Source organism: Elaeis guineensis, chromosome 14 (genome assembly GCF_000442705.2).
Source record: "Elaeis guineensis isolate ETL-2024a chromosome 14, EG11, whole genome shotgun sequence".
In the NCBI taxonomy this organism is placed as follows: Eukaryota; Viridiplantae; Streptophyta; class Magnoliopsida; order Arecales; family Arecaceae; genus Elaeis; species Elaeis guineensis.
The window spans coordinates 62,810,098-62,817,557 of record NC_026006.2 but is presented as its reverse complement, the minus strand read 5'-3'; the positions used below and the strand labels follow the sequence as shown (position 1 = coordinate 62,817,557).

The window sequence follows — 7,460 nt, the reverse complement described above, 5'->3', positions numbered from 1 at the left end:
TGCAATGATAGAATCAGAAACAATATCTGCAGAAAATCCAAAATAAAAAGCAATGATAAGGACCAAACACTGGAAAATTACATCTATTAGAATAATCATGATAATGTGATATGCATGTGACACCATTTTTTTTTTAAAGCATTGATACATTGTATGGATGAGACGTTTAATACTGGTACAAACTGCTGCTGCATAAAGCTATCTACAGCATTGGAATGATCACAAGCAAATGACCAAAAAAAAAAAATCTGGGAACCAAACATTAATTTATCTATAAATGCTGATAAATAACAATGACAACAAATAGACTGATTTACAAATACAAAAGCACAAACATGAAAGAATTTTTATTTTTATTTTTTATTTTGAGAAGGGAGGTAAAGAGTACCACCCAGAACATGAAAGAATGTAATTTTATTTGTGTCGCCAAACCAGCACACACCAAAGACGAGCAAAAGCCGACTAGCCCTGATTCTAGGTAGTAGGCCCTGAAGCACATTGTTGCTGCTTAGCAACTCAATTGCTGAAACTATATGAAGGGTTAGCCCTTGTGTTTGGAGGAACAGCCTGTGGAGAGTGCGTGGAAGGGGTTGTGATAATGGGGCAAGCTTCTGGTACAACAAAAGATGGGGAGGCTGGAGGAGGTGGCTGGGTATCTGCAGTACTTCGGGGAGCATCGTGGCTGGTGGGGGTGGTTGGCAAGAGGGAGGAAGGTGCTTTCAGTACCCCACTAGCTGGGGACACAGATGGGATTTGGATGGAGTAAACCTCCGTGACCTCTTCAATGCCCTCATCCATATAAATGACATCTTGCATGGTGAGTTGGTGGTACTCCACAATCTCCCTCAGGAATCTGTTCTCCTGTGCACATACGGAGTTCTCATGTGCCAACCTTGCCTTCTCAACTAACAACGTCTCCAGCTGAAGGCGGATCTGCATGACACAAATAAGAAACAGATAAACCAAGAAAAAAGGGGGAAAGATAAAATGAATGTGGGATAACGGAACCACATCAGAATTTTTATGACATGGACCGTAAATCTGCAAATGATTCTAAGATTTTGAAAACTGCGATTGTTTGCCTTCAACTTTACAGAACAAGTAGTATGCTGCAGAGCATGCAGACCTAATATAGATCATGAGACACTGGATGCCTGAGTTGTTCATCTGTCAACCATCAAGAATGAAAACTAACCTGTTGATAGCTCCAAGGGTGGAACAGAGTACCGACAGCAATGCGAAACTTTTAATATATATAATGATGTTTCATGGTTGAAGTTTCATAGATACGTATATATACATGCATTTATGTGTGCGCGTGCGCGCACAAACACCTCTAAGCACATACACATTCATTAAGAATAATATATCAAGCATGAAAAATATATTCACATGGTTCAAGAACAAACATGCAAAATATATAAGCAATGTAGCAATATGCAATCACAAGCAGAAATGAGAAGATACACAAAGCCCAAATAGATAGCACATGAATACAAATAACAGTGCATGAAAGGATGCTAATGTATATGAAAACCAGCAATACATACACAATAACATATTTTTAGCATGCATGCATGCATTAGTATAAACAGCTAAAATCCTGTGATTCAGAGTCTTGGTGGGCAATCATGAAAACCCTTTCTTTGTGGTGACTCCCTAGACCATGTTCATGCCTTCGAGTACTAGTGCACACCCATCCACATTGGCTGTTTCTTAAGGTTGCATTTGGTAGCTGGCAATCTATCCAGATTGTTGGCAATTTAAAGTGGGCCCATCAGATTACTGTGTTTGGTATGCTTTTTGGATGGCAATTTAGATTGTCTTGACAATCCAGAGTACCTCTGAGGAGGTAATCTAAATTGCCTTGGAGAGAAGTGGCTATCCAGATTATCATTTGTTTGACAATATTGCAAAAAATTTTTTGAACAAAATTATCCCTAAAAAAAAAATCATATAAAATCCATACCTCCACCCCCTCCCCCAGTGGTTCTCACCCTCCCCTTATTATATACAATAATATAATATAATATATTATAATATAATATAATATTATTATATGATTATTATATTTTTATAGTAACTATAATATATTACAATAAAATAGTATATGATAATATATGATAGTATATATTATATAAATCCTATTATATATAACAATAAATTATATTATTAATATTATATTGTTATATAATATTATACTATTATTATAATATAATATTACAATATATATTATATTATATTAATATCTTATATTAATGTAATATCGTATATAATATAATATTATTATATATAGTAATATAATATATTATATTATAATAATTTATTATTATATTACCATATAATATTATGTATTATATTAATATATTGTAATATATATTATATATATATTGTTCTATATAACAATATCTTTTATTAATATAACATAATATGTAATATAATTTTATTATATATAATAATATAGTATAATATATTATATTATTGTATTATTAAAATAATATAATATATTATATTATAATAATTTATTATAATATCATAATATAATATTATAATATATTATATTAAAATATATTATATTATATTATATTAATTATATAAATATCATTAATATTTTATGACTATATATTATTATATTATTGTAATATATTATAATAATATCTTATAATATATTATATTATATTATAGTATAGTATATAATATATAATATAGTATATAATTATATTATATTATATAGTATAATATATATAATAATATTATATATAATAATATAGTATATTATATTATAATAATTTATTATTATATTATCATATAATATTATGTATTATATTAATATATTGTAATATATATTATATAAATATTATTCTATATAACAATATATTAATTATATTATTATATTATTATATATTGTAATATATTAATATATGAATATTATAATATATGATAATAATATCTTTTATTAATATAACATAATATATAACATAATATTATTATATATAATAATATAGTACAATATATTATATTATTAAAATAAAATAAAATAATATCATCTATTATATTATAATAGTTTATTATAATATCATAATATAATATTATAATATAGTATATTAAAATAGATTATATTATATTATAATAATTATATAAATATTATTATATATTATAATATAATATAATTATTATTATAAGGTTAAGGTGTATTTTAGGAATTTGATTTCATATTATTGATAATTTGACTGTCATACCAAACATGTCAATCAAAATTTTCACTAATTTTACTGCAATATTATCTGCATGTATCAAATACAGTAATCAATATTACTAGCAATTTAATGATGGCAATCTAGATTACCTTCCAAGATTATCTGACGATGCACCAAACACAAGCTAAAGGTTAAGGTACTTTCTGTACTGATACATGGTACATTACCCCATTAGTGCTGCACTAGCACCAAGAGATGCACTGTGTTTGTGATACTGTAGTGCACTGAAAAGGTACCAACCCAGGAGACCACTAGCAGTATTTCAACCTTGCTCATATTACGTCTGATCAAATAAGATATGTCTTATGAATATTTGCTTTGTGCTTTGTCATGTCACTTGTCAGGATACTAATGTCCGGTGCAAGTTCAAGTACAACAAACTCACGCAATTTTTCATACAGTCAATACAACTATACTAACAAGTCACAAACATTAAATAATAAACTAAATTAAGACAAGCATGAAAATAAAGAAAGAGCTTCATCACATCAAACCAGATCAAATACATAAAACATTTGACCATCTCCAGATAAGTCTCAATTGTTGTGCACCTTCTGACCCTTCAATCAATACTGCCCAAACTAAAGCCACGACTCCTATATTACATATACTTGAACCATCTCAAGCAGTTCCTCTTGCATCATTTTGTATCAATATTGTTCCTCTTCTTCCTTTAGTCTATTCATGTAAATCCTGCACTCCTAATTTTGCCATATCTACATCTCAACTGATGATCCTTCAGCTCGTCCTATACCACTGGTCCATTTAACTATTCAGCTAACTAATCCACACATAAATTGTTCTTATAAACTTTTTTAATGTAATTACTAAAGTACAAATGGTCTTTGACAATCATGACATTCATGATTCCTATCTCTCTTGACCTTAATGCACCATAATCAGTTATACATTATTGACCCTTTCCACCTTCCTACTTAAGTTTCACGATGCAGTCTATGGTCTCCACAGATTTTAACCCTCTGCTTGTTAAAACTCAGTTTCATAGTTCCAGTTCAGAGTCCCCCATTTCTGAATCTTGCTTGCTTTATATTACATCTTGGACCTACATATGCCGCACATTTAGTGGACTCCATGTACCAATATTAGTTTGGGCTAAACTTTGTGTTCTCTATAACTTCGATATATATTAGCAGCTTATTCACTTCTTAGAAGCCAATTAAACAGTCATGCAAAATCAGCAAAATAACATACGCTACAGAATGCCTCTAGGATTTCAACAGGTAAATTATGTAAAACAAGTAGGAGCTCAGAAGAAACACCTGGTGGAGGTCTCTTTCCATTTTTAACATCACGGACTTTCCATGAGAGGTTCAAAGGGTGAAAAAAATATTTTAAAATTTAATCGAACCTTTGATTCATAGAAAGAAAATGAATACCAGATCATCATCTTCAGGACTAGATCCCTTCTCATGACCCTCCCTCAACATTTTGTTTTCTTCTTCAAGCTAAGCACATCGTTCCTTTGTGAAAGCCAGATCTGCTTTGATAGTCTCTAGTTCCTGCAGAAGAAGCTTGGCCTTTGCAGCCATTGCATTAGCAACCTGCAAAAACAAAATACAGGGCCATTAATTCGGTCCATCAGAAGGGTAGAACAATAAGAGGTATATAACATAGCTAACTGCAGACATTGTAATGTACTGAAAGAAAACCTTCTTATTTTAAGATACATGTTTTGCATTTAAGCACACTGCTATGTAAAATCTACAGAAAGTCTTTGATGGATGGCTCCAAGCTAAACTAGTCATCTCTGCCTGGCTGGGCTCTGAGTACCGGCAAAATGAATGATTACAAAAAGTGGCAAATTTCCTACTATCATACGATCCAGCTTCATGAATTAGGAGATAACCGGAGCATCCAAGCATCAACCTCTTTGGTGTTGATATAAAAGATGAATCTTTTTCTTTTTTTTTCCAAAGATTCTACTACCTCATAGCCATTAGCAATACAAGATGAATGTGCCCAGAATCAGGCAGTTGAGAATCAAGCAAAGTCCACTGTGTCAGAAAATTCAAATGATTTAAGGGATCAGTTTTACTCAATAAAGCTGACAAGCATATTTAGAGCAGTAATTTCAATCCAGTGATACACAATTGCCACCTTACGTCACGAGATGCCTTCAGCTGTATTTCATAATCAGTTTGTATCAGAGGAAAATGTGTTGAACTGATTTCTCTGTGGCCTGATTCTGTGCATTTTGATCACTTCCTTTTCTCCTGATATGCAGCTTATGTGTTTCATGGTTGATGTCAGCAGTCTTATTTTCCATAATTGTCAGATCCTCCTGGAAAAAATAAAGAACCATATAATTACCCAAACTAAATATTAAGATATCTACAAGATTCCAATTGTGAAGAAAAACTTGTCATCTCCTAACAGAACATATCATATGATCAAACTTATGGAACAAAAGAACTTCATTGTTGCGTTACCTGTGACCAACTCCAAAAATTCATGTTGGATACATATTCAAGTTGGATATTATCCAAATTGAATATGCATCAGACATTTAGATACTTGCAGTGCAGATCCTACTAAAGGCCCAAAATTATACTACAAAACCCTCCAAAAAGCAATCAACAAAACCACTGGATATGTTAACATGGAGAAGGTTTTTGCCAAATTTAAAGGTTTTACCTCACTTTCTTGCATATGCTTGATTACAACATTTCATTCTCATCCTCTGTAACATTCTAAAATATACACAGGACAAAACAGCTTCCGTGATTCAGATATTCCAGAAAATGTTGTTCTAACAGGAAAAAAAAAAAAAAAAGAATGATCCAATCCTTTAGTAGAATGTTTCAGAATCTGTCCAACAACAACCACTTGTAAAATGCATATTCTTAACTAAGCATCAACAAGTAAACATGAGATGCATAAGACAAAAGAAAAGGAAAAAAAAAACGAGGATAAAAAAGAGGAAAATGGTTTGATGCTACCTGACTGCCAGTTGACGTGTCAACTGCTTGGAATTGGTGTCTTCCATGGTTTTCAAATTTCTTGGTTGTATCATCATCCTCAAAAATTGCTTTAGCTTTTCTCGCTAAAATCCCCCAGAATCCATATTTGGACTCATTCAAGTTTTTCACAGATGTGTATTCACAGGCAGTAGAATCCTGCATTAAAACAAGTGATTATACAATTAATAGAATACGTCAATGAGCAGAAAGCTCGATAGCAAATAATGTCACTGTTATAATATAGGTCACTGTTATAGCAGAATGCTCAATGATAAACAACTGCATTTTTTTTTTCCCGATTACATTTACCAAAACCCAGTCCTGGATCAAATCAAAAACATCTTTACCGGATCCACTTATTCTCAACCAAAGAACTAAGAAATTTTTTTTTCCACAAGAAAGAAACGAGATTGTGAAAACAACACTTGTTTCTGCTAAACTCGATCATCTAGTGAGTTTCCTCTCCAAAATAACCCAACACATCCAAATCATTTCATAAATCAATCCAGGTGCACAAAAAAAAAAAAAAAAGGCCGAAACCCTACAACAAATGACACCAATTCAAGAAGTAGGCCGCCATCCGCTAGAACGCAGCTCTCTGAAGCAAAGAAGATGTTGAAGAGAACGAATAAAAGGCGAAGGGAGAAGAACTGACCCTCCACGTGGGGGAAGACGTCTCGCGATTGGAATCCCGGTAGGAGGAGGCGGCGATGGTGGACTCGCCATAGGCGGAGGCAAGGGAGGAGTCGCGGTAGGCGGCGGAGGCCCGGATCGCCCGGGCAGCGAGCGACGGCAACTCGGCGGCGGCGTATCGGAAGTCCTCGAAGCTGGCAGAAGCCCTGGAGGAGACCCCCCGCTCCCGCCCGTACGCCATGTCCTCCACGCGCGGCCAGCCGCCAGCGAAATAAAAGAGCGAGCGAGCGGGCGAGCGCGAGGGCCCGTCACTCGCGCCCCAGGTCCGAACGAGGGACCGCTTTATGGAGAGGCGAGAGATTTCGTCGAACCCGTCGGAGTTCCGTCACCGTCGCTCCCTCGCGCTTTTTGTTCTTACGGAGAAGGCAACATCATTTTTCGAACTCCATCCGGGGGAAGGTCCGGTGAGTTTCGGAGATCCGCATCGAAGTGGCGGGCTGCAGCGGTAGGAGTTTGGAATGGGTTGATCGACGGCTCAGATTTGCCTAGCATTCTACGGCGCTTACGCTGCAACTTTGTGGTATACCAA

At 33.9% G+C, this 7,460-nt stretch overlaps 1 non-coding gene across 1 annotated transcript; it reads right to left on the bottom strand.

The window, feature by feature from the left end:
* Nucleotides 1–251: 251 nt before the first annotated feature.
* Nucleotides 252–7,379, bottom strand: LOC105057373 (uncharacterized). The gene is made up of 5 exons (XR_012136905.1): nt 6,894–7,379; nt 6,218–6,394; nt 5,381–5,559; nt 4,655–4,819; nt 252–933 (listed from the first exon to the last, which is right to left on the bottom strand). It is a non-coding gene; the product is annotated as an uncharacterized protein (transcript).
* Nucleotides 7,380–7,460: the final 81 nt, after the last annotated feature.